This window comes from Geotrypetes seraphini, chromosome 3 (genome assembly GCF_902459505.1).
Source record: "Geotrypetes seraphini chromosome 3, aGeoSer1.1, whole genome shotgun sequence".
NCBI lineage: Eukaryota > Metazoa > Chordata > Amphibia > Gymnophiona > Dermophiidae > Geotrypetes > Geotrypetes seraphini.
The window spans coordinates 346,550,005-346,575,021 of NC_047086.1; the positions used below are offsets into that span (position 1 = coordinate 346,550,005).

A 25,017-nucleotide genomic window follows, 5' to 3' on the forward strand; every position below is an offset into this window, starting at 1 on the left:
TCTGGGAGAGAAGGTGAAGTAGGTGCGAAGGTGGTATTCTTGTTCATCCTCCCTGTCGAGGGTAAAGGCCAGTGCAGAGAAGTTCACATCCTGGAGATGAATGTGTGGCTGTGAGGATGGTGGTGTTGAGAGCATTTTGGCTTCCTGGACCATGGGACAATTTTCCAGGGGCTGCTGAGCAGAGATGGTATGCATCTCAAAGAAGGGAAGAAGTGTCTAGCAGCAAGCTGGCTAATCTACTGAAGAGGGCTTTAAACTAGAAGCGATGGAGCAGGGTGTTCAAAACCCCCAGGTGAGTATAAGCCCTCAGGTAAGTAAATCACTGAATACCTCTACATGGATGGGAAAAGGGGGCAATGTCTGGAAATCAGTATATACTAATGCTCGAAGTATGGGAAACAAGATTCTGGATCTAGAAGCTGTGATGGAAGAAGATGAGTTGGATAATAGTGGTGATCACAGAGACGTGGCTCATGGAGAACCATGCCTGGGATGTAGTTATACTGGCTATAATCTGTTCTGGAAAGACAGGGTAGGAAGAAAAGGAGGGGGAGTAGTGTTATATGTTAAAGATCGTATTAAAGCTACACAATTGCACGATCTGCAGGGCAAGGAAGAGGCACTGTGGATCAATTTGGAAAGAGGGAATGGTGAATATATTTACATTGGTGTGATATACAGGCCTCCTTCATAGACGGAAGAAGTGGACAGAGATTTAATAGTAGACATTCAGAATATAGTTATAAAAGGGGAAGTATTACTACAGTAATAGGTAATTTTAACATGCCAGATGTTAATTGGGTTTTCCCTATAGCAGGATTTTCTAGAAGTAGGGAGATCATAGAGTCTTAAAAAAAGTGGAAGTTTTACTAATTGGTGATTTTAATATGCCGGATGTTGATTGAGGTATCCCTATTTCAGGGTCTTCTAGAAGTAGGGAGATCCTGGATTCTCTACAAGGAAAACTGTTCCAGCAGTTGGTAATGGAACTCATGCGGGATGGGGGTCATACTGGACTTAGTGCTTACAAACGGGGAAAGTGTTTCTGATGTTTCAGTGAGTGATCATCTGGCATCCAGTGATCACTGCATGGTATGGTTTATTAAGACTGGACCATGGTCACATAATACCACAAATCTATAAGAAATTAACTCAAATCTCACCTGCGAATATGCAAGAGTAATTGTCTTAGGTAATATAAAAATTCCACTAAAGTTCAAAGACAACACTAGCGTCTCCAATTTTAAAAAAATTCCTCCTCGGACAGTCAAGATGGTGGCAGCGTGTGAGCTGAGAGTAAGACGCAGTTAAGATCTGGCAACTGTGGGAGTTCCCGTCTTCATTACCTGCTGTTCGATTGCTGTAATTTTTCAGCATTGCAGTTATGCCGCATACAAAGAGGAAGGGGGTGATTAGAGCCATACCCTCGCCGGCTCTAGCTTCCACCCCAGTCCAGCAGACAGTCGATCGCTTCTTTGCAGCTCATCCAACGATGACACAAGTATCCAGAGATTTGAACAACCTGGCATTGGATGTAGTTTTGGGAGAGCCTATTGCCCTATCGGGCCTTGAAACATCTCTTTCACCTCCGCCCTCCCTTAACCCTCCGTGTCCAACTGTAACCAGGGCTCTGGGGCGGGAGACTCCTGATCCAGGAAATGGATGCACGGGGTCTCCCAGCGAGGGCACAGCGTCAACGGCAGAACAGCTGATGGCTACAATCAAGAGGGCTGAGGGTGTATCAGCTCCCACGGAGGCTTCCTTGAACGATATCTGGCAGCTGCTACAATGGAATGAAACAAATGTCCATATCCACAGAAGAGGTAACTAATAGTATAACTAAGTTGGATAGTTTAACTGAGACTGTGGATTCAATGAAAATGGAGTTTTCGGTCCAGGCCAGGCAAACACAGGAAGAGATACTACAACTGCAGCAGTTTAAAGTAGCTACAATTAAGGATAATACCTTAATTCATAGGAAACTTGAACAGATAGAAAATTATAATCGGCGGTTAAATTTTCGCTTCCTGAATTTTCCTCTTGCTCCAGGTGTTTTACCTATTGATTTTTTTAAGAGATACTTAACTGAGAATTTAAAAATACTTCTAAACAATATTCCTCCAATTAATAAAATTTACTATTTTCCAAACAGAAAGGCTTCACAAAAGAAATCGGGAAAAAAGAATGGTCAAGAACCTCAGATTGATTTTGAAAATGTGTCTTTACTACTTGAACAAACTTTAACAGCTGACACAGAGAGAGCTACTCTTTTGGTGTCTTTTGTTTTTGAACAGGATGCAAATATAATCTTTAAATTATATTTCAAGAATTCTCAGAAATTATTTGGAGGTCAGAAAATATGGTTGTATCCTGATGTTTCTAAAACTACCCAGGAGCGAAGAAAGGATTTTCTTTCACTTCGTCAAGAGACAATTAAGTTAGGAGCTACATTTCTTCTTGCGTATCCCTGTAAGTGCCTGGTTAGGTACTTGGATGTCAAATATACATTTTATTCTCCAGAACACTTGAAGCAGTTTCTAGATATCAAGAAAATCATCAAGGAATGATTGGAAAAGGGGACTGTTTAAAATAATTTAGGCGTTGATTCACGCTAAGCCTTTTCCCCAAATGATTACGTATTTAATTTCTCCTTATTATATACGTTGACTGCCCCTATTATTATTGTAGTCTAAGAAAGGGGATTAAGATTTAGACATATAAGAATTTTCATTTTGAATAATTTTCCTTCTCTGTGTTTCATCCAGCAAGATGTATTCTTGTGAATTTTATTTGAAAGTTATAAATTTAAAAAAAATTAAAAATTCCTCCTCGATAGTCAAACAGACTTAAAACCATCAGGTCCTACACATGAAAAAGGACACACCTTAGATATTATAAAATCCATCCCCCACCTCTTCTTGGATATAGAATGGATTGTAGTTCCCTGGTCAGATCACTACCTTCAATCTTACCCTGTACATGGAAAGTACATCCATTAAGGATACCAATTTTAAAAAAACACTAACAAGAGGGCAGGATAAACACAATCCAATTCTGGAATAAAGCCTCTGAATTATTAAACACATCTTCAAACAACCCTACTACAATGCTTACTAATTGGAACAACACAATTGAACAAATGCTGTACGCAATAGCTCCACTATGCCACCACAACACAAGAACTACAAAGCCATCGCCTCAGTTTATCAAAAACCTAATAGATGAAAAACAATCTTGCTGAAGACTTGAGAGGCAATGACAAAAAAGCAACCTACCAGAACACAAAACAGCCTGGAGTTTTGCAGTCAATAAATACAAATGTAATATTGCTGAAGTCAAAACCCCCCACTATGCTTACAAAATAGAAAACAAAAATTTTGATATAAAAAAACTATTTTGCCTAATGCTCACCATGACTACTTCTCCAAAATTAGGTCTGTTTGACATTAATTCTCAGCCAAATGCCCAAATACTAGCTGACTTCTTAAACAAGATAAAAAAATTTGCAAACTGAGGTTGATAAGACAACTGTCACTGTAACACTAGAATACACACTATACCCAAGGACAACAGATCCCTGTATGGCTGACGGAATTTGGAATACCTTCAAGCTTCTAATATCTGACACAGCCTCCCAGCTTAAAAAAAAACCCAACCTATCCACTTGCAGCAGCATTCTTGACAAATGCCCCGCTTGTTTATTAGTAGACATCCAAGATTGCATCATATCCTGGCTGACCAAACTCCTAAATAACCTACTGCAGTATAGCCAACTACCACTTCAAATGGGTCATACTGCCTTCACCCCTATTCCTAAGACCAAAAACACAGATCTCCTTTAAATTACAGATCCATCACCGGCATCTGTATACTTTCCTAGATGTTCATGTCTATAAGCAACTCTCAACTTATCGAAAAATGTCCTGACTCCATCCCTCACAGTTTGGGTTGCGCTCACAACATAGCACTGAACTTCATCTAATAACTTTAACCATTAAAATCAAACAAACCTTAAGCATGGGACACCAGGCAGTTCTGCTCTAATTTGATATATCAGCTACCTTTGACTTAGTCAACCACCACCTACTTTTAACCAAACTAAATGAAATAGGCATTGGGGATACTGTTCTAAGCTGGATCAAAGATTTCCTACAGAATAGGAAATACCTTGTCTAGAAAGATGGAACATTCTCCAGAAGCTAGAAAACGTTTTGCGGCGTCCCTCAAGGATCGCCACTCTCCCCAATACTAAACAAACTCTTTGAGTTCTTTGGATCATATTAATTTCAACAACAACGAATGCTTACTATCTTATGCAGACAACATCCTCCTGCTCATCCCAATCAAACACAACACACATGATGTCTCTCAAAAAATATCAAATGGAATAGACAAAATACATACTTGGGCTACAATCAATAAATTCAAACTAAACACAACAAAAAAACAAAGTCCTATGGTTTTGCAACACCTTGCAAACAGTCCCTATAACTGTTACACTACCTTCAGGAACCTCTCTAAATATAGACGTGGAGGGACATTTTCAAAACATACGTCGAAGTCCAATTTGGACATATGGCGCCAGATGTCCAAAGTCAGCAGTAAGAAAATGCCTATTTTCGAAAGGCAAACTACCTTATGACTAGAAATAATTTTTTTAATCCTCTATCTGGACGTCCAGGCCATTGGGATGCCCAGACCACCAGGATGTCTATCTTTATACCACATTCTTGACTCAAATTTCATGCAAGTCCCAAACGTCCAGAACAAGAACATTTGGATGTGGGAGGGGCCAATTCTGTAATTGACTGGCCACCCAGACATGGCAACAGAGCAGTGGGGCACCTTAGAGGGCACTGCTGTGAACTTCACATAAAGGGTGCCAGATAAACATTTCACCAGAACTTCCATATACGTTATGGTGTGCTCTCCCAAATCCACTATACCAACCTGTCTACAACCCAGATAGCCCTTATGGCTGCAGGTGGCTCCTATATGGCAGAAGAGTAGGGTCTGGCGGTGTTTTGGTGGGCTTACATTTTCCACCATGAATGTAGTGGTTAGAGTGATTTATAGGACTTGCTACTTCTTTCTATGGTTCACTAGCCTAACCACCAGGCTACTTAAAACACCTGTGTGCAGCTCTACTAGGCTTTCCTATACCAGGTGCTGATGTTCTGGAGAAAGGTATGTACGTTTGTATTCTGATCTTTGTGGCAGTGAAGGGGTCCAAGAGCACTGGGGGAGTCTTATCTTGATGTATGCAGTAGTCATCTAGTCAGTTTGGACACTTTTGTGGCACTTAGACCCTTCTAAAACAGGTCTAGTTCCAAATGTATAAGTTCTGTCCAGGATGTCTTGCAAAATGATTGATTATCGCTGCAGAACGTCCATGTCTAACCCACCCTTAAGACTGCCCAAAGCCCACCCATAACGTGCCTCCACCTTGCTCATTTTGTGCTCTAAACATACAGAGGATGGAACATCTCGCTAGACGTACAGAAAGACGGTTTTGATTATCAGCACTGGCGATTAGGACTTCCAAATGCTGATTTAGGATGCTTTTTTGGACATCTGTGTTTTTTTTATTATGGACCCCCAAACCTCTAATTCCTGAGTTATACTTGACTCTACCCTATCTTTTGAACCCCCAAATCTCCAACCTATGGGAAAAAAAATCTTCTATACCATGAGACAACTAAGGGCTACTTTTACTAAGCTGCGATAGCGTTTTTAGCACCCGCAGAATTGCCGTGCGCGCTAAACCCGCGTTACACGGCTAGAACTAACGCCAGCTCAATGTTAGTATCTAGCGCGCACGGCAATTCTGCACGTGTTAAAACTGCTATCGCAGCTTAGTAAAAGGAGCCCTAAGACTAATCAGATCCTTCTTCCATGATCATCATTTTGCCATATTAACACAGATGCTTCTGCTATCCCAACTGCACTGGCCACCTATTAACACTCAATCACCTTCAAACTGTCATGTGTAATGTTCCACATCCTATATGCAAACTCTGCAGAGCCACTTATAAACCTTTTCATCAACTCCTGGTCAATTTCAGCCAGAAATTTAAAACATTTCAGTTGATCCTTCCCTTTCCCAATGGTGTAAAATACAAACACGTATTTAACTCACTACTCACCTATTTCAACACTGAGCTGGAACAATAATTTTCAAGACATAACCTAGCTACCCCAGATTTCAAAAGATACTGAAGACTTTCCTTTTTGAGAACATATACTCCAACGATATTTAACAAGTATGCTGTTCCACAACAACCTACAGGTCATGTCACCCATACAGAAACCACAAGAGCTCCCTCCCCAAACTCTACATAACATGATCACACCAATCTAATGATATCTAACTCAACTCTTTTGTACTTCAAACTGCTGTATTGTAATTCTCACAGCTCAAGGTTCCTCTCTATCAAATGATTACGACATCTCCTATATCTGGTAAGTAAGTTTCAAGTTTATTGATTTTTAATATACCGACCATCAACGGGTATCTAGCAGGTTTACAATAAAAGATAAAATAAAAGTAAAATTATGCTTGTAGATTGTAAAACTAAATAAAAGAGCAAAAGGGGAAGTGAACAATTAAAGACATTAACAATGACAGACATGGAAGTGGGGTTGACGAGGGAGGGAGAGGGAAAGTTACATTATTAGTGGTGAAAAGAGGGTAAAAGAAATGAGAAAAAAACAAAAAAGGTGGTATCCTGCTTACTTTATATTTCATTTTTGTAACTCCTATATGTTATATAAACTTCTTGATTTGTAAGTTGCCTTTAACCTAGTTAGGCATAGAGCGACCCTGAAATTGAAGATTGGATTAGATTAAATGGTCATAAAAATAGACATTATTCTGTTTTAAAAATGGTCATGTTCACTACTGGATTTTTGTGTGTGTTCTGCAGAACATCCAAATTTGGATTTGGACATCAAATAAAAAATGCCCCTCTCTGTCACTGCAATTATATTTTTTTGAATACTCTGAGTTCTTCACAACTTTTAAATATTCAATTTTAAACTATTTCATGAGCCTCAGTCCTACCACTCACTGCCTCAAAATCCTTTCATCGTGGCAAGCTTTATGCGGTTAATTCCTTATCGGCTCCTTGTAATATTTATTTTTCATTTTCTTTTCAACTGTTTTAAAAGTGCATGTGTGCCTTACATTATTGCACTTCTCCCTACATTTGTATATTAAAATGCTCCGTGCTTACTTATTTTATTCTTTTATAAATATCTAAATAAAGCAATAACTTAGCTTAGTTTAGTGCTGTTTAGTTCTTTTACATATCTCCTTTCTTGAACCTTCAGTTTAATTTGTTCAGCTTGGGAGGGTAAAATCCGATATGTTTCGCCCAATGCTGTTTCAAGAGTCCTCCCTATTACAAACAGAAAAGATTGTTATCTGAATTCATTTATAAAATATGTAAGCCTTCACCACTTAACTATCATAATCTTAAAAGTAAATTCTTTATCACAACCGCCGGAATCGATCCACCTTTCTCAAATCTCAGTTCTAAAGATGGCTGCGGCGTCCTCTAACAAATGTTTTTAAAGTGTATCTCATTACCAAGTTTCCCCGCCTCCTACGTTTTTTCCGGGTAGAGTCAGCCTAACTGAGGCTTCTGTGTTCAAGCCCCCTGGTTCCACCGTCCCTAGCTGGTAGATCCATCTCTGTTCTTTGAAGTTTAACATTCTCTCTCACTGCAACATCATCAGTAAGCTGGTACCCTCTTTTTTTTTTTTTGAAACAATAATAGTCTTACAATGCAAACATTTTGAATGTGCAAAAATTGCTGGGTGATCACACGAAAACGTCTGTAGCTTTGCTGTGTTTAAAAATAATCTCATTCCATTTGGCACATAAATGTAAATAGTAAAAACAAACAACAACAAAAAAAACCCTGTAAAAATTTCATTTTGAAATTCCATGTGATTGCTGAGAAAACATAAAAAAACCTCTAAAGGTTATCTTTTTTTTGCCTCACACTGTGTACTGTATATAGCAAGAGATAGATATTTTGGTTATTGGAAAAACTAAAATAGAAGAAAGAGCCAGCCTTTCTCAGGGTTAATGGATTGGAAAGTTGACCATTAGAAAGTGCCAGAGCTTTAGGCACAGCATAAACTATCTTCATCCATTTAATGAATTTATCCCTAAAGCAAAAGTGAGATAACACAATAAACCAATAAGGTCAGTCTGTCAAACTCTTTTTCAGTGTCATCCGAAGTTGCAGCTGTTAGATACTTTAAACTGAGCATTTTATTCAGCAAATATAATATGTAGAGTAAAAGATGGCTCTTCAGAATACCTCTGAATAATTCTGCCTAACATGTTCTTCAGGCAGTCAGTTGTGAAAATCTTACAGAATTGATAGGCAATATACGTGGAGGAGCATAATCAAAAGTAAGTCCATTTTGGCATAAGTCGCTAGCCGCCCAAAGTCGGACACGGGAAAAGGTCCATTTTCAAAAAAATATGTACAGCATATTTTTTTTTCCAAAAATCGTCCAACTGTATGTCCAGCCATCTGATCGCCCAGACCGCTAAGTCGTACATCTTTATACCCCATTTTCGTCCAAAAATTCATTCAAGTCACAAATGCCTAGAAAAAGACCTTTTGGGCGCGAGAGGGAGTCAGAAAAGTGATGGACCGGACACCCAGACATAGCACCAGAGTAGTGGGGTACCTTAAGGGCACTGCTGTGAATTTCACAAAAAAGGGTGCCACAGAAACATCCAACTACAGCTCCCTTATAGGTCATGGTGAGCATCCCAAAACACTCCCAGAGCCTACTAGACCCACCTATCTACCACCCCTTTATGGCTGCAGGAGCCACTTATATGGCAGTCCAAAAGGGTTTGGGGGTTTTTAGGGGGGTGCACATTTTTCACCATGAATGCAGTGATTAGAGTGGCTTATGAGCTTGGGTCCTCCTCTCCATGGTTCACTAACCCACCCCCAAGACCACTTAAGCCACCTCTGTGCAGCTCTACTAGGCTTTCTTATGCTAGGCTGCCAGATGCTGATGTTCTGGAGGCAGATATGTAAAGTTGTTGTTACGATTTTTAGGGTGGGTCAGTGATCACTGGGGGAGTGTGTGGGGGGTCTGTACTTTGTGTCTGCAGTGGTTATCTTTTCACTTTGGATACCTTCTGTGGACTTAGACCTGGAGTTCCGTCTAGGCATTACGTCTAGGCAGTCGTACATGCAGTACGAATAAGTCTAGGATGGCCCACATCCTGCCCAAATCCCACCCTCACCACTCCTCCTAAAACACCCCTTTTAGCTCTGGTCATTCAGCAGCACTGTGAAGGCCTAAGTCTAAACTAAACTAAACCTTAAGTTTATATACCGCATCATCTCCACGGATGTTGTGGAGCTCGGCACGGTTTACAAGAACTTAAAATATAGGAAGAGAAGGAAAAAAAAAAAAAAAATTACATGAACTTATATATAGAAGAGAAGAGTAAGGGGGGATAGAATTACATTTTAGTGAAAAGCCAGGTTTTCAGTTGCTTGCGGAATAATTGGAGGGAGCCCAGGTCGTTTTTAAATATGTCTAAAACCCTGTTCAATTATCGGCATTTGGATGACTTTTGTTACTGATCATCCAAGTGCCGATTTAGGCCGGTTTTCAGATGTTTTTCTGTTTCGATTATAAGCCCCATAGGCTGTAGGATTTCTTTCATATTTTTTTTCAAATGGTAATCATACTCATAAATGGTTTTCTTTTTAGCTAAAAATTCAAAGAGAGGAAAAGGAGTGATAATTCAAAATTACTAATCCAAAAACTCCCCAAAACACAAAAACAACAAAGCAAACGAAAGAAAAAGCTTCAGTAATACGGTGAGTGAAACCCACAGGCATAAAAAGCTTTTGTTGCAGAGACAGTTGCAAAGCCCAATTACAAAATAAAGTGAAAAACTTCAAGAGTGCATAGCAGTTCAAAAATTGCCAAACAACTAATGACAAATAGGAGAGATGACAGTGGGTGAGATAGCGCTGAGTAAGTGAGTGCAAATCAGATTGGAGGAACAGGTAGTGGGTTTGGAGGATGAGAGAAGATGTGCAGTTTCCTGCTCTGTGATTACAGAAACGGAGGAGAGGGTGGCAGGTGTTGAGGGGAGGTTAGCAGAAGGGACAAGCGGAGGGAGGGGAAAGCAGACTGGTTGAGAACTCAAAGTGAATCTTCATGATCTTATTGTAGAGAAATTGAGGGGAGGATGGGAGGTGAAAGAGCTTTGAGTAGGGAGTTTAGTGTGTAAAGAGACGGTGAGGGTTGGAGCCAAGAGAAGTAGTTAAGTGGCTATAGTATTTTTGTTTGGTCAGTGTGAGGGCAGACTGGAGTGATGTCAGCATGAATTTGAAGTGTATGAAGTCAGATTGTGCACGGGATTTAGGCCAGAGATGTTCAGTGGAATGGGCACATGGGCACAAGTAGCGGATGCAGGGGGTCAGCAAGGGTATCTAGGACAGAACGGTATTATAGGAGAGGAAGGCTTCGTTGACAGTCTTGTGTGATATGGAAGTTGAGGAAAGGGATGAAATAGCGGCAGAGAGGACTCCAGCGTCTATAGCCTGACAGTTCCTGAATGTGTTGGTGGTGATTGGCTGGATATGGGGGGTGGGGTGATGAACAAAGATCATGATCAAGACAAAGATCATGAACATGGAAAATGATGAAGGCATAGAATAGAAGTTTTAAGGACATAGTACTACTCGAAAGGGTCCAGAGAAGAGTGACAAAAATGGTTAAGAGGCTGGAGGAGTTGCCGTACAGCGAGAGGCTAGAGAAACTGGGCCTCTTCTCCCTTGAAAAGAGGAGACTGAGAGGGAACATGATCAAAACATTCAAGATAATGAAGGGAATAGACTTTTATAGAGAAAGAGAGATTGTTCACCCTTTCCAAGATGGAGAGAACGAGAGGGCACTCACTAAAGTTAAAAGGGGATAGATTCCGTACAAACGTAAGGAAGTTCTTCTTCACCCAGAGAGTGGTAGAAATCTGGAACGCTCTTCCGGAGGCTGTTATAGAGGAAAGCACCCTCTAGGGATTCAAGACAAGGTTAGACAAGTTCCTGCTGAACCAGAACGTACGTAGGTAAGGCTAGACTCAATTAGGGCACTGGTCTTTGACCTAAGGGCCTCTGCATAAGCGAACTGCTGGGCATGATGGACCACTGGTCTGACCCAGCAGTGGCAATTCTTATGTTCTTATAAGGGATTTCAATCTCCTGGGCTCTTGAAAAGAAAAAAGAAGAAGCAATGAGCAGAGAAGAAATACTCCACAGAATAGCACTTGATTGCTCTTTAATGAAGGCTCTCATTAAAAACAAAGGCCAGGAAATAACACTCTAAATGAAGATCAGACTTGTCACATACTCATTTTCTCAGTGGTCAATTACAGATATGAAAACTGAACACTACAGAAACAAGACAGAAAAAAGATTGAATCATTTGAGCTTTGGTGTTGGAGAAGGATTTAATGCATGCCATTGACCACCAGAAGAATTAACAAATTGATTCTGGAAGAGATCAAACCAGCTAAGTCACTTGAAGCCCAAATGATGACGTTGCAACTATCTTATTTTGCATACACTGTCAGAAAAGAGAGATCACTGGAGAAGGACATCATGTTTGGGAAGATCGAAGGAATCAGGTGAAGAGGGTGACTTGCTATCAAATGGCTGGACACTTTACACTTTGAAAACAACCATGGGGATGACGCTGGAGGACCTTTCCAGACTAGCACAAAACCGATTTTTTTTTAGATCTGAAATTCATCCAAGTCGCTAGGATGCAAACACAAGTCGATGGCACCTAACATTTCCAGATAGCAGAATGAATATCATCACTATCCAGACAGCACCACTCGTGACCACGCTTTCCAATTATTCAGCACCAGCCACTATCCAGAAACCAGTGCTGAATGTCAGGATTTATTTCAAGCATAATAGCCAGTGTCAAAAAAAACAGAAAAACCTGGCCACCCTAATTGTATATTTACCACGTTTTTAAAAATGTTTATTTATTTATGTATTTGCAACAGTTTGCAGTTGCTATGTTGAAGTAGCTTTCCTAGGAAGAATTGGGACTGGTAATTAAAATTGTGTCCACCTGCACTTCAGATATTTGTTTTCCAATGTGTCATAAGCAGTAGCTAACGAGGTTCCTAGATGAAGGTTCTTAAAGCATGTTCTTTTTACCCCAAGAGGATGCAAGAGGAGCTAAATTTATGATACCTTATTACCCAGCAATTCAGAGAACCACTTAGAGATCAGTTCTGGAGCTCCCTTTTCAATTTCCCAAGCCTAAGATTGTTATCCAGAAATTCCTTTTGAAGTTTCATTTCTTTTGATCTACCAGAAAACACTTTATTTTTCTTCCCAAGAACAATAATCTTAAGTAAGATTTTTCTGTGATGACCTTTAGCTTTCAACCTTATGGTCAGTATTAAACAAAGAATATGTTAGCAAATAATTTTTTTCTGCAAGAGTTTAGATTTCTGGAACACCTGTTAGACTGGTACATTTACCTATCTAGTACTGGAACCAATTACCTAGTCCTTAAAGTTTCCCATTCATTGCTTGAGCTAAAGGAGAATCTTCAGTGCCAGCAATACTTGTAACCCATTATCCTGTTGCCAGACCCAATCGTTTATAATGTAACAGCATTTTAGCATTTATTTATTATGGAGGTTCACTAATCTTGATACCTTTACTAATGGTAGCCTGGGACCTAAAATGTAATCTCTAAAAGCCTTTGGTTTGAGTTTAAGAATTCAAAGCTGTTCCAAATTATATAGGAGCTCTTTTACTAATGTTTAGCATGCACTAAATGCTAAGAGGCCCATTTTATACCTATTGTATGCTAATTCTGTTAGCACATGTTGTGATGTGATGTTGTCCTTATAGTCTGCCACTCCCAAGAATTAGATTCAAAGCAGATTAACAATTAAAACTGATCTACAGAAATCATTCAGAGTTACATATTCAGCTCCTGAAACAAGTTTTAAATCTTTTCCAGAATGATAGATTTAGTGTAATCTGTAATCTAGAGAATAAAGAAACCAATAAAAAAACCCAATAAAGATCATTAAAATAGTCCAGAGAAGACAAAATTATTGATTGGATCAAAATAGCAAAATGTTTTCCCTTTAAAAAGAATATGGAAGAAAGCGGGATACTTAAAGTACAAACCGCAAAAAAGTACAAAGGACCTTCAAGTTTTGGGTGATTCTACTGTAATAATGGATCCGACATGGGCTGTGTTTCAGTGTCTCCACCTGCGTCAGGGGTCAGTATAAAAGATTAAAGTACAGTGGTACCTCGGTTTGCGAGTAACCCAGTTTGCGAGTGTTTTGCAAGACAAGCAAAACACTCAGCAAACTTTTGACTCTCAAACCGAGCACTGCCCCAATCAACGAGCACTTACAGGGGATTCCTCTTCCGTCTTCCGGCCAGCCTTCTACATCGGGTGCCTTCTGCAGGTTGGAGGACCTCTGTCTGGTCCTGCGCGGCTGGGTGTTGTCCCGCCTGTGCGTTGTGTGTGACGCGGCGTGCGGATGGGGCGGCGCTCGGCTGCGTGGGCTCGGGTGGGGGCTCTCCAGCATGCGAGGGGCATCCGCCGTGGAGGACTGCCGGCGGATGGAGGAGGCATCCCTTTGAAGGCACTGTGAGGTTCTCCGGCGGCTGGCATCCCCCCCTGAAGCGGCACTGTGGGGTTCTCCGGCGGCTGGCATCCCCCCCAAAGCGGCACTGTGGGGTTCTCCGGCGGCCGGCATCCCCCCGAAGCGGCACTATGGGGTTCTCCGGCGGCTGGCATCTCCCCCCCCAAAGCGGCACTGTGGGATTCTTCTTCAGATGACCCACGGAGGAGGCAGACGGAGGAGATGGCGCTGTAGCACCCGGCACCCGACAGGTATAGACCCCGAGCTCTAGAACGAATTGTTGCTGTTGCCACTATTTTCTATGGGGAACTTTGTTTTGATAAATGAGCATTTTGGATTACGAGCATGCTCCTGGAACGGATTATGCTCGTAATCCAAGGTACCACTGTACATCCTGGAATACACTGGGCAGGGCCAATGGGAATTGGGGATGGGGAGGGGTTTGGGGGGTATCGGGGGTTGGGGTGGATTATGGGTTTTGTGGGAGCCTGCAGGCAAGAGGGAGTGAGCATCCCTCCTGCCTATCGCAGTTGGGGGGGTGCTTCAGTGGTTCCAGCAGGAGGGAATGGGTATCCCTTCTAACTGGGGACTTTGAGGGGGCATTCGGGGGTTCCATCAGGGGGGAGTGGGCATCCCTCCTGATCGCGGTAGGGGTATTTCCCCCAATCAGCTTCAGGGAGCACTGCCGGCTCAGCTGATCGGGGATAACTTTCCCTGCCATGATCAGCTCATGGCTGCTGCAGCCTGACTTTAGGCATAGAGAGGCGGCTGAAATGTAGGCCAGGGTTTTCTGGGCCTACATTTCAGCCACATATCGTGGCAAAATAAGGCGCAATTGTGTAACCGGTGCTGTCGAGTGTTTGACATATGATCGACAGCCGCTTATAAGGCGGCCTCTGACATAGGCGCCGGTTATAGAATCTGGTCCTTACTGCAGCTTAGTAAAAGGGCCCCTAAGATTTCATTTTATTCTTCTTGCGTATAAGGCCAGAGTCATATTTTGCATTCTGCCTGAAGACTATGCTCTATTTACAGTTGTGCTGCTAGTATTCATTTGCTAAAATTATCTTATGTGTGTCTTTTAACCATCTGCTTGCAGTTTAACCTACCATTTTTAGAATGATTATCTTTTCTTTGTCTTTGTGCGTTGCATTTAAGTAGCAGCTGCAGAGTAAAAGCTTTATTTATTTTTATTTCATCAACTTATAGACTACACATAGTGCAATTGCTGATCTCAGTGGTTTACAATAACACATTCATAACTAATAGCCAATTATTTCACAAACAGAGCAAGGCAGATATCTTTTGCTATGAAGACTGTACAGTTGTGATTACTGGTTATCCTAAGCATGCCAAGAAAAACCAGAGCTCATTCCCCCTCATTCTATAACTGTCTACTATGAGATGCCAAGTGAACATGTAGTTTATAGCAGGGATAGGCAATTCCCAGTCCTTGAGAGCCTCAGACAGGTCAGTTTGGGCCTCAGTTCATTTCTTTGTAACTGTGGGATATTCAAAATTGCCTGAAAAGTTAATAGCTTAATAGTGTATGATTAGAGCATTGTAAGTGAATTAAGCATATCATTTAAAGTTCAGTAACCTGTAGTAGAGTTATGTGTGGTGGACCTCTTGGGGGACTGGGGTTTGTTACAGCTTAAAGTGCTACAGAGGGCTTTAGTGTTATGGGTCGTGAGCAGCAGGGGAAGATTTTCGCTTCAAGGCCCTAGCCAGAAGTATTTACTTACCTCTTTAACTTCTTCAATTTCACCACTCGCATTCAGAAATGACCACAACAACTGTCGCTCTGGTTACAAACATAATTTACTTGGCAAATAAAATCATATCTTCATAGATAGTCCAGGGAGACAAAGATCAAAGAGAAAAATATATTAATTTCTTTATTCATTTTATAACTTACATCAAGTGTACAGTAAATATCAAACAATTATAGTACAACATCGCTTGAAAATCTACAATATCCTACAACAAGAAGATTTAACCCCCCACTCCCCTCCCAAATTCATTTACAACTAAAATATACTACATGAAAATAATATCTTATGTCATTCATAAATATATTATTAGTGGAAAACCAAGTATCCCCCTCCCCACCCCAAATCCACATGAGTATTTTTCTCCTGGGAATCCAGAATCTACAGTTCTTTCTCTTATGCTTCCTCGTGGAACCTCTTCTCTGTTAGATACTCAGTACTTCACTGCACTGCCTGCACTGTCCTTTTCTTGTAAGATGGCTCCTAATCTTTTCTTGTTCATGGTAGGCTTTGACATATATGCAGTTCTGCTAAACAGCAAACAGAGCTGAATATACTTAGAGTGTGACCGCTGCAGCTCTATGGATAGCCTCAATATTCAGCTGCTGTCCTTTTAATGCCATGTGGCTTAAGTTAGGACAGCATTCCTCTAACTTAACTTAAACAGCATAGCTACTGTATAAGGATTACGATTAACTATCATAGGATGGCTGCAGATTTAGACAGCACATCCATGATCTGCGCTCACTCCACCTGGGTACTATCCCAGTGGTGACAAGGCAATCTATAAGTATTTGCTTTGGCACTGTCTAGATAGTGTGGCTGAAAATTGCTGAATGCTCTTTAAGAATATCTCCCTTTCTCAGACCCTCTTTAGATCATATCTTCTTGTAGGATATCCCTTTCCAGGTACTCCCTGGTTTCTTTCTTTCTTACATCTCAAAACTAGAGGAATATTTGAGATACCCCTTTCAGGAGACCTGAGCCTCTGGGCACTTGGGCAGAAACTGCAAAAGGATAAAGATACAGTGTCCTCCAGATATCCTCCCTTTATCTACTGTAGTACCTCTCTAGTTACTCCCTAGCAATCCAAACAGGAAAGACAGCTAAAAACATTCCTCCTCAGTTATTTCTCTATACAGGCACCAGGGCTTATAGTACCCCTGCCAACATTTGAAGCAAACCAAATCCCTGGCTCTTAGGCACCTTTAAAAAAAAAGAACATATCAACTACTAGGACCCTAATGTGGTCCTGGGATCACTTCTGTATGAAGAGAAGGTTCATATCCTCTGGCAATATATGTTTGATAGGTGCTATATCAGTTTATAGTATAATATTTAAAGTAAAAATAATGTTTAAATGGAAAAGAGATATATGTCCATCCTAGTCTCAACATTATTCAGAGTAAGTCTCTTGACTGGCCTAGGATCTTGATTGAAGATGTTTTAAATATGTTTGTTTACTTATTTGTATGTTGGTTATATAGAAACATGACAGCCGATAAAGGCCAAATGGTCCATCCAGTCTGCCCATTCACGGTAACCATTATCTCTTCCTCTCTCTGAGATCCCACGTGCCTAACCCATGCTTTCTTGGATTCAAACACAGTCTCTGTCTCTCCACCACCTTTTCTAGGAGACTGTTCCATGCATCTACCACCCTTTCTGTAAAAAAGTATTTCCTTAGATTACTCGTGAGCCTATCAACTTCATCTTATGTCCTCTCATTTCAGAGCTTCCTTTCAAATGAAAGAGACTCGACTCATGTGCAATTATGCCACATAGGTATTTAAATGTGTCTATCATATCTCCCCTCTCCCGCCTTACAGTTTTGTAAACCACTTAGGTCTAGGTGGGTTAGAAATGTTTTAAATAATATTTATTTAAAACATTATAATTTCTACTTTAATGGATTATATGTATAAGAATGTCAAGTGCTTTATATTTTATTAGTAATGTAATGTTTTAATATTAATCACTTGTTTGTCAGTTTTAAAATGAATAAAGAATTTAAAAAAAAAAAAGAAATGTTTTAAATAAGTTGGAATTAGGGCTCTTAAAGGGAGCTTGTTCTTATTATACTAATGATCCTATATTTAAATTGTCTCAGTTCAGCTAGTATAACAAGAGGACTGGATAAGCCATATAGCTTTATCTGCCATCATTGTCTCTGTTTCTCTATACACTTCCCCCTCCATATTTGCAAATTCCATATCTACGGATTCGGTTATTTGCGTTTTTTGACCAGAAATTTTTTTTTCATTTTTCGGGCTATTTTTAGCCCTGTAAGCCCCACCCTTAAGCCTTACCTGGTGGTCTAGCGGGTTTTCAGGCAGGAGCGATCTTCCTACGCTCCTGCCCCGTGCAGATCGCTCACAGGAAATGGCTCGAGAGACTACGGGATCTCAAGGCAGCCATTTCCTGTGAGCGATCTGCACGGGGCAGGAGCATGGGAAGATCGCTCCTGCCTGAAAACCCGCTAGACCACAAGGTAAGGCTTAAGGGGGGGCTTACAGGGCTAAAAATAGCCAGGGGAAGCGGGGGATAAGGGCAGAACTGGCCCGAATATTATTCACATTTTTCCATATGCACAGGCCAGCTCTGCCCCTAACCCCCACGAATACGGAGGGGGAAGTGTAAATACTTAAGAACATAAGAATAGCCATACTAGGTCAATCTAGCCCAGTATCCTGCTTCCATAGTGGCCAATCCAAGTCACAAATATCAGGCAAAAATCTAAATAGTAGCCATATTCCATGCTACCGACCCAGGGCACGAAGTGGCTTCCCCCATGTCTGTCTCAACAGCAGACTATGGGCCTTTCCTCCAGGAACTTCAGAGCTTGTCCAGACCTTTTATAAACCCATCCACATTAACCATAGGAACTGAATGGACTTCGGTGTAGTTGCCACAGGGAAATCGTTACCATGGGCTGCTGGATGCATGTACACAAAAGTATTGTAAATCCAGAGAAAGCAAAAGTGCCAGCACACGTCTGCAGCTGTTCTGTACAGAAATTTTTAAAATATCTTTGTCAGAAAAGTATTTATGAGGTTGAATTTATGCAAAGCAGAACAGAGGCAGATGTGTTCTGGCACTTTTGGTTTTGTTTGGACATGCAGATGTAAGACCTTACGCTCCTGTCTGTCTTTTAAATAATAATAATAATAACTTTATTCTTCTATACCGCCATAGTCAAATGACTTCTAGGCGGTTCACATCGAAGAAGTTTGGACAATCAGCGAATTACAGAATGCAAGAAGTGAGGGTATAACTTATTAACACAAGAAATAGATAAAAGGAAAATATGAATCTTAAGTATGTAATATAGGTCTCATGTATGCAACCCAAGGAATGAAGCTGGACAATCAGTCAGAGGCACTTGTTCTAGTCACTGAGAAAAAGAAAAACTGTTTTTTAAATCCCTAAAATCGGCATTTTAGCTCTCATCAAAGCCTTCTATGCTACCCCCGGACACTGGAAAGAGTTTATCACATTGTGCACACATCAAAAGGCACTGTTTTCTTCTGTGCATTTGGGAGGAATAGCTCATTACTATTAATTATTTCTATAGCGCTACCAGACGCACGCAGTGCTGCACAGAGTCACAAAAAATAAGAAAACAGTCCCTGCTTGAAAGAGCTTACAATCTAAACAGGCAAGTCAGCCAAAATAGGATGTCATGGATACAGTTAAGGGGGATGGATAATCAGTAGGCTGGATTGGAGGGCAGAGGAGAAGGATTAAGGATGGAAGGCTATATCAAAAAGTGTGTTTTCAGTCTGCTTTTAAACAAGATAAGAGAAGGATAAACTCGGGTAATTTATTCCAGGCATAGGGGCCAGCTAGATGAAAAGAACGAAGTCTGGAATTGGCAGTGGAGGAGAAGGGTAACGCTAAGAGTGACTTATTTAAGGAACAGAATTCTCTGGGATATGTATAAGAGAGAAGCGAGAAGAGATTGAGGGGCAGCAGAATGAACACACTTGTAGGTCTGCAATAAGATCTTGAACTGTATGCGATGGCAGATAGGGAGCCAGTGAAGTGACTTAAGGGGAGGGGTGTTATGAGCGTAGCGAGGTTGGTAGAAGATGAGTCGTGCAGCAGAGTTTTGCATAGATTGCAAGGGGGAGAGGCGACACTGCAGGATACCAGTTAGGAGTAGATTGCAGTAATCTAAGCGTGAGGTTACGACAGTTTGGACAAGTGTCCAAGTAGTGTACTCAGAGAGAAAGCGGCGAATTACTTTGTTACCATGCATTTTAACGTATGTTTGCATATAACCTGCCATAACCATGCAATTAGGCTTACAGTAGTTTCTACATTGGCCCCTGGAGCCTGAGATTGAGCAGTTTTCCATAATTTAAAAGATATGGCTGTCCTAGAAAACAGGTTGAGAATTTTGTGGTTCTTTACATATTCTATACCAATCTGAATCCCATATTTTCTCCACATTTTTGGGCTACTCTATATCTTTCAGGGGGAAAAAAAAAACGCAAAAAGCTCTTTAACAATTGAAAAGTCTCCTTAGATCACAGGGGGGTAGTGGAGACATCCCAAGGAAAATCAATTATTTGATTTTTTTTTAAGAAGCAGTTTTCAGTGCATGTCTAAGTTAGTGTGCCAAAGAAATGATCTGCTGAATCTATTTAAATGCAGGATTTGTCACCCACTGTTATCTCATAAATTACATATCACCCTTCTTAGCACAGACATACTAGTATATATAACAACTTGAAAGGTGTTCCTATAGTAACAATAGCATCTACTGTGACTGTGGCAAATGCTGACCCATCAAACCTTCCACCACTGATACTGTCAATCAGCCTGTTGCATTTTATCACAAGGGTAATAATAATAATAATTTTATTCTTATATACCGCCATACCAAAAAAGTTCTAGGCGGTTCAAAACAAGGTGAGCTAATACATGGGATACAGATAAAATACAAATTAGAATAATGGACTTAAAAACAGATAAAGACAGAAAGCATTTACAATATAATGCAGAAAATACCGGCATGGCAGGGAAAGAAGTAATACATAGAACAGATAAAATATATCAAGTTGAATTGGAATGTTACCCCTCTTATGTTTAGGAAGCTTTTACATTTGCAGAGGCAATAGAAAGAACAAGACATTTTCACCCTGATTCTACAAACAGCGCCTGAAGAGTGCAAATGTCAATTATAAGTTAGGCGTTATTTATAGAATCATGCCTAGCAGTGCCTAAAGTGGTTTTAAGTGATAATAGGCTTTGAAACCACTACTACTAGTATTTATTATTTCTAAAGTGCTACCAGACAAACGCAGCACTGTACATTAAACACGCAAGAGACAGTCCCTGCTCGAAAGAGCTTGCAATCTAATTATGACAGACATAGAGGACAAAGGTGAATTTATACATGATACTTAGGTGGGAATTACAAGTGACTTAAGAGGTGGAGGGATGCTCTATCTATGTCAGGCTTTTCTTGGCCTAAATGAGTACACCTAAGTCAAAATACACCCAAGATCTGCCCCTAACTACATCTACTTTCTGTTAGGCACCTCCTAAGTTAGGCGCTTGCCATCTAATTAATTGCAGTTTATGAGCCTAATTTAAAAATTTTTGCAGTCGGCACTTTAGGTCTCGTCGCCGCCATAAGCCAGAAACCAAGTCTGTGAGTACTCTCAACCGGCAAGGGCCCCAAACTAGCAGACAAGTTGAGCGACGAGGCCAGCCATGACTCCAACGTGGATCATAAATCCATCTCAGCCACATCCCCAGGCAGCCCCACAAAGTGCAAGTTGCAGCGCCGGGACCGATTTTCCAGGTCTTCGATCTGATCCTTGAGCGCTGCAATAACTTTAGAATGGCAGCTCTGCAAGTCCTCCACCACCTGCACGCAGTCATCCAAGGCCCCGACACGTTGTTGGAAAGTCACTACCTCCTGCCCCATATGCTCCAATTTAGCTTGGACCCACTCTAGTTTCACATCCAGCGGGTGCAAGCCCTTCTCCAAAATCAGCTCCATTGCTGCTGTAACTTTGGCTGTTACCTCTGCAATCCAAGCAATACTGCTCGTAGATGCTGTAGGGCTAGAGGGCACCGCTATCTTAGGGTCTCCTGTCTTGTGCCGGTCCCGGTCATTTTTGGTAGCCTTAACTGACATAGCCCCGAGTGAGAGCTGGGCAAAGAGACTCAAACCACTAATGGATCTCTCAGGTCAAGGCTCGAAGTCAGGGAATGAGGCAAAGTGCAGAAATTAGGAGAGAGAGGAGAGATCAGCAAAAGCGATGTGAATCAACTTCTGCTCTGTACCATGACATCACGTGATCTCCTAATTAATTGCAATTTTCAATTAACAGTGCCAATTACACCTTTTTAAATAATTAACGCCCCCTTTTAACAAGCCACGTTACGGGTTTTTTTATCGCCGGCCATTGTGGTAAAAGCTCCGATGCACATAGGAATTCTATGGCCAGCAATAAAAACCCTAACATGGCTTCATAAAAGGAGTCTAAGGTAGGCACCTAGATTGGCTACGTGAGTCTATCTAGGTGTCTAATTTTAGGCGTCTTTTATAGAATCGGGGCCTTTGTGCCTGTTATTCAATGTTTGACTGACTGCTACCAGTGTTAAACTCAGAATTTCAATGCCAGGCCATGTCTGGGCACTAACATTCAATTTCTGAGTTTGCAGAGCCAGCTAACACATAGCCAGTGAAGTGCAATATTCAGCAGCAATATTCGGTTATGGGTTACCACATGAAGATAGGACTGACTTTTAGATGGTTCTTTTTATGTAGTTAACCTGAAACAAAAATGAAAGGGATCATAAAAGGGCAATGTCCACAAAAGAAGCACCAAATGACCTGCAGAATGGGGACCAAGATGTTTTAAATTATTATGTCCCAACACAGCTCGTGTTTTGGTATAAAGCCTGCATAAGGAGTCTAAAAACCAATTTAAGACCATATGTAAATGTAACAATTTTTACATAAATATATTTAAAAACATTAATTTAAAAAAATAATTGCATGTGAATAATAAGCAATAATAAAAAAAGTATAATAAAAAATTAGTCTTCAAAATTATAAAATACATTTTTAAGAGTTTTATAAGATTAAATCAATTGCAATATAAAATCCACAGACATATAAGTATACAATTATAAAAAAGGCTTATTAACCACATACTGTATATGCCATATATAAATGAGATGTATTCATAAAAATAATTACCTCACAAATTACTTCACAAATTTGCCAGGTGACAAGTCTCACAGAATCGATGTCCTTCAAATCAAAGGCAGGATTAGAACAGTGGCCGTTATAAAAAAATGTTTTATAAAAATTTGGATCATTATGAATTGCCTAACAAAAAAAATCTGAAAATGTGCCTAATATTATTACAAGTTCCAAAAAACATAAGGATTAAATGACTGCTGAGTATCCACAAAAATACTATAATGTTAGCCCGTGCTATGAAATGAACAAACGTGACATAATACTAATAAATTTGTGGTGCATGAATCAACCCAAGAGGAGATTTTTACCACTATTTATTACTATTGATTATGCTCTACTCGAAAGCCATACCGCTATGCTTATGTGCAACTAAATTGCTCCCATGCTGAATATCAGCACTTAACCAGCCAAGTGCCGACTCTGGCCCCCAGAACACCCCCAAAATAGTCAGTTTTCAGTTTGGTGTTAACCGGTTATTTTCAGCAGCATTAACAGGTTAAGTGCTACTGAAAATTAGTGGTTAGCCACAAACAGGTGACTTAACTGGCCAGGAGCTGTTTATGGCCAGTTAAATCGCTTTGTGAATATTGTGTGCTTTAAAGCATACTGCATATAGGCCCTGTTTATCAAGCCACGTTATGGTTTATTTTTATCACCGGCCGCTGTGGTAAAAGCTCTGAGGCTCATAGAATTCCTGTGAGCGTCAGAGCTTTTACCACAGTGGCCAGCAATAAAACCCTAACGCCGCTTGATAAAAGGGGGATCATAGTTTTTGTGCTGGTAGCTGTATTGAATTTCTGAACATAACTCTTTATGTAAACTGACATAAAAGGCCCTGACAAATCTAGATTTATCCAGCCAGCATGGTGAAAATTTGCTTGCATCCTAAAAATCATTTTGTGCAGGTGGTTCCCTTTATCTCGCGAGTGCTTCAGCAGTAATGTACTTTATTTTCTGCTTTCTTTAGCAAGCTGGCTTTTGACCTGATTTACGAAGCTTCTTTTTCCTTAGATCCAGAATGGAAAGAAGCTTTGGTGAATCAAGCTCCTAGCGGTTCTTATCTATTGAAATACAATAAAGCTTTGGCAGGGTAGACTTTTCATCTCTGTTGGAAGTCTGCAGCAAAGTTGTTTCAGTGTATGCTGAAACAATAATTGTTTATCTATCTGTTTGTTTTGTACTTATTTACCTGGCTCCATAAAAACCATTCAAGATGATTTATAATGCTGTTAAAATACTGTAAACCAACATTGAATCAGCCCATAAACTACATTGCACATATCTATGTCCATCCAGTACCTATCACAATGTCATTCATTCCTTTGCATCAAATTAATTCCTCAAATGAATCATCTTCATAAGTGTAGTGAAGAAACAGCCATATACTTTCTTAAGGAAGTACAGATGGTCTTTTTGGACTCAGTTCCTTCAGGAGATAAGTTGCAAAGGCAGGGAAATAGCTTAGCTTAGAAAGCCCTACAAACTGCCTGTTTTTGTTTTTAACAATCCTCCTTAAATAATGGCACGCGAAGAAGGAATGCAACTTATTAGTAATATAAAAAGTGTCAAATAATTAGAGGCAGTAACAAGTGCTCTCAAAATGCCCCTGAAGTGGCAGCCTCATTCCTGGACTTTTTTTTTTTTTTTTAATGGTTATAAAACCAAAATTTATTGGAATATTCTTTCACTGTTGAGGCTACAGTTTCATCAACTCAAAGTTTCATATGGTACCTGTTGATTACATACACTCGATGTACACCTCTACCTGTTACTCAGCAAACATCGATGCGATAATATACGAGCTCGGACCAGACTCTCCGAAGCATATCCAGCGTGATTGCGTTTATAGCTTCAGCGATGCGTTCCTGCAGATCATCCATAGTTGCAGGTAGTGGAGGTACGTACACTCTGTCTTTTACGTACTCCCCCAAAGGAAAAAGTCACAAACAGTAATGTCCGGTGATCTCGGGGGCCACTTGAGGAACACCTGGTCATTTTGTTGCGTTGCATTGTCTGAAGGTTGTCATTTCTGTACCAATTGCAGCTTATAAGGGTGAAAGTGCAAGCGATTGTGTAAGATCTTGCTAACCATGGTTTTTGGAACTTGTATTTGCTGTCATCTTATTTATTTATTTATTATTTTATAATTTTTTGTTTTTAATCATGTTTATTAGATTTTCAAACGTAAATACAAACAAGTGGAACAATACAGTACCAAAACCAAACTAGCAAAATAACAGCTAACCCCCATCCTCCCTCCCCCTCCCAGGGCTGCTTAAAACAAAGATATGATAGGAAAAAAAAAAGAAATCAAGGCT

General features: G+C 40.4%; 1 protein-coding gene and 1 long non-coding RNA gene across 3 annotated transcripts in view; one reads left to right on the forward strand and one right to left on the reverse strand.

Moving 5' to 3' along the window:
* HHAT (hedgehog acyltransferase) overlaps window positions 1-25,017 on the forward strand; it is a 280,070-nt gene that overhangs the window by 216,124 nt on the left and 38,929 nt on the right. The window lies entirely within an intron of this gene.
* LOC117358205 overlaps window positions 1-25,017 on the reverse strand; it is an 80,098-nt gene that overhangs the window by 8,199 nt on the left and 46,882 nt on the right. Inside the window, exon 2 of the long non-coding RNA XR_004538962.1 lies at window positions 15,442-15,540. This is a non-coding gene — a long non-coding RNA (uncharacterized LOC117358205). The remainder of the gene's footprint in view (window positions 1-15,441; window positions 15,541-25,017) is intronic.